The 3,555-nt window shown below is 37.4% G+C and overlaps 1 non-coding gene across 1 annotated transcript; it reads left to right on the forward strand.

Moving 5' to 3' along the window:
• Positions 1 to 3,106: 3,106 nt before the first annotated feature.
• Positions 3,107 to 3,214, forward strand: LOC131147137 (small nucleolar RNA R71). Its single transcript, XR_009134629.1, has one exon. It is a non-coding gene; the product is annotated as a small nucleolar RNA R71 (small nucleolar RNA).
• The last annotated feature ends 341 nt before the right edge of the window (positions 3,215 to 3,555 follow it).

A 3,555-nucleotide genomic window follows, 5' to 3' on the forward strand; every position in this document is an offset into this window, starting at 1 on the left:
TTGCATCACACATTAATTCAAAAGGAAGTGACCAGTCAGGAGATCGAATGATAGGTGTAGTGGTGAGGCATGTTTTCAGTTCATCAAAACCATTTTGACACTCTTGGGTCCATTCAAATTTAACATCATGCATCAAAAGTTTGCAAAGAGGTTTAAAGATAAAGCTAAAATTCCTTATGAATCTTCTTAAAAACTGGCATGCCCTAAAAATGATCTAACAGCTTTCACATTTTTAGGTGCAGGCAAATTTGAAATCAAGTCTATTTTAGCTTTATCCACCTCTATGCCTCGAGAGGATACAATGTGCCGCAAAACTATTCCTTGTTGGACCATAAAGTGACATTTTTCCCAATTTAACAACAATTGATTTTCTTCATATATTTTCCAAACAACCTGCAAATTAGACAAACATGCATCAAATGTTTTTCCAAAAACTAAAAAGTGATCCTCGAATACCTCTACACTGTCCTCAATCAAGTTGCTAAAAATACTTAACATGCATCTTTGAAAAGTAGTCGGGGCATTGCATAGCCCAAATGGCATTCTTATGAAGGCAAAAATTCCAAAGGGACAAGTGAAGGTAGTCTTCTCTTGGTCCTCTGGAGTTGTTTCTATTTGATAATAACCATAGAATCCATCTAAAAAGTAGTAATATTCATGCCCTGCCACTTTTTCTAAAACCTGGTCAAGGAAAGGCAAAGGAAAATGATCCTTCCTAGAGGTAGCATTCAATTTCCTATAATCTACACACATCCTCCAGCCTGTGGTCTCTTTAGTAGGCACCAATTCTCCCTTATCATTTTCTACAACATTTATACTAGATTTTTTTTGGAACAATTTGTATTGGACTAACCCATTTACTATCAACAATTGGATATATGATGCCTATGTCTAACAATTTCAAGACTTCCCTTTTTACCACTTCCTTCATTGTGGGGTTTAGTCTCCTTTGCATCTCTCTAGAGGGTTTTGAATCCTCTTCCAAATATATCCTATGTGTACAAATGAGAGGACTTATAGCTTTAATGTCGGTAATGGACCAGCCAATGGCTTATTTGTGTTGTGTCAAAATTCTCAACAACTTACTTTCTTGGTCATGGGTCAACAATGCAGAAATTACCACTGGGAATGAGTTCTCTGGTCTAAGGTAGGCATATTTTAGCTCCGGCGGCAGTGGCTTCAATTCTAACACTGGTGTCTTCTCATTAGATGGTTGTGTTGGGGTTTGTATTGCCGATAGTGGTTCAAATTTGAGCTTCCATTGCATCTCATTTGAATCACCTGCAGCACAAAGAGAAGAAAAATTATCGGTGGACTTAGTTAAATCAGGGGAGTCTTCTAAATCCTCCCACTGCTCATCACAATCATAATTTAACCAAGGAGTATTTGCAATTAAGGATTCCAATGAATTGACTTCTTGAATGTCTTCATGTTCTTGAGGTTGCTTGCACAAATTGAAGATATTCAGTTCTAAAGTCATATTTCCAAAACTCAATTTTAAAACACCACTCCTACAATTGATTATGGCATTAGAGGTTGCTAAAAATGGTTTTCCCAAAATCACAGGTGGTGAAGAATTTGCGTGGGATGACACTTTCATATCCAAGACCACAAAATCCACAGGGTAATAAAATTTATCCACTTGGACCAAGACGTCCTCAACAATACCCTTAGGAATTTTTATAGATCTATTAGCAAGCTGCAAAATAATGGATGTGGTTTTCAATTCCCCTAGCCCTAATTGTTCATACACACTATAAGGTAGAAAATTAACCCCCACACCTAAGTCTAGCAAGGCCTGCCTTATTTTAGAGTTTCCAATGACACATGAAATAGTAGGTGACCCGGGATCCTTATACTTAGGTGGCGTGTGATTTTGAATAATGGCACTGACTTGCTCAGTGAGGAAGGCCTTTTTCTACACATTCAGTTTGCATTTTACAGTGCATAAATCCTTTAGAAATTTAGCATAAGCAAAAATTTGTTTTATAACATCTAGAAGTGGAATGTTAATCCTAACTTTCTTAAAAATTTCTAGGATTTCAGCATGCTGTTTATCCTTGTGCAAAGAAAGCAAACGTTGTGGAAATGGTGAAGGTATGGGATATGCATCATTATTTGAAATTAAAGTGCTTGACTCACCACTATCAAGAGGAGGGTTAGCACTTTTACCTGAATTTCCTGCACCATGGGCAGGGTCACCCAAACCTTACCATTCCTCAAAGTTGTAATAGCTTTCACTGATTTCACATTTCTTCCTTCACCAGTATTTTGAGATGATTGACTGTGCCCTTGTGGAATGGGTTGGGGTTGATCTAGAAATTTTCCTTTCTCCTGGTTACTCAAAGTGGTGGTTACTCTAGTGAGAGTCCGTCTGATGTCATTGATGGCCTGGGAGTTCTGGTTGTTGATCATGCTCTAACTCTGCATAAACTGTTGCAAGCTAACAGTTAGCTGCTGTTTGGAGTGTTCCACTCCTCTTCTCTACATTGAGGGCGGATGATTTGGAAAATGAGGTGGTCCCAAGCCTTGTCTAGTAGCTGCATAAGGATTATATTGACTTGGTCCCTGTGTAGATGGCCCCACTTGGTCATTTTTCCAACTGAGATTTGGATGATTTATCCAACCTGCATTATAATTATTAGAATAAGGTCTAGAAGAATTCTTAGAAACCATATGTACTGGGTTAGATTGATTAAGCAAAACTTCCTTAAAAACAGGAATAGTTGGACATGCATCAGTCACATGCCCTAGATCCTCACATATGCTACATTTTTCAGAAGATGATGGTAAGACATGCATTTCATTTACCTTCTTAAGCTCAATGGAATCTAACCTTTTAGACATCGATGCAAGTCTAGCATTCAAATCATCAACTTTTTTCAATTGATACTTACCACCCCCACTAATACATTTTTATTTTTCAGATCTAGCATACACATCAGAGACATCCCAAGATTGGGCGTTTTTAGCCAAACAATCAAAATAGTCAAAAGCTTCTTCGGGCCCTTTATTGAAAAACTCACCATTGCACATTGTTTCTACAAATTGCCTCATCTTTGGTTGCAACCCCTCATAGAAAAAACTGATGACCCTCCAATTCTCATACCCATGGTGAGGACAAGCATTTAAGAAATCTTTGAAACGTTCCCAACATCGATAAAATGTTTCCACATCCTTTTGGAAAAAGTTCATGATTTGTCTTTTTAAAGCATTGGTTTTTTGCATGGGAAAAAATTTCTTTAAAAACTCATTTTGCATTTCTTGCTAGGTCCCAATGGATCTTGGTCTTAAGGAATTCAACCAGGTTTTTGCCTTGTATTGTAAAGAAAATGGAAACAATTTCAGTCTTATTACCTCTTCAGTGCATGTTTTGTCAATGAATGTGGAACACACTTCTCCAAACTCTTTAATATGCAAATATGGGTTTTCAGATTCAATGCCATGAAAATGAGGTAACAATGGAATCATCCCACGTTTAAAATTAAAAGCATATGCATTCAAAAGTAGAATAATGCAGGATGGGGTGCTGCGCCTAACAAGTTGCAAATATTC

The sequence above is a fragment of the Malania oleifera genome, unplaced genomic scaffold (assembly GCF_029873635.1).
Source record: "Malania oleifera isolate guangnan ecotype guangnan unplaced genomic scaffold, ASM2987363v1 ctg197, whole genome shotgun sequence".
Classification (NCBI taxonomy): Eukaryota; Viridiplantae; Streptophyta; class Magnoliopsida; order Santalales; family Ximeniaceae; genus Malania; species Malania oleifera.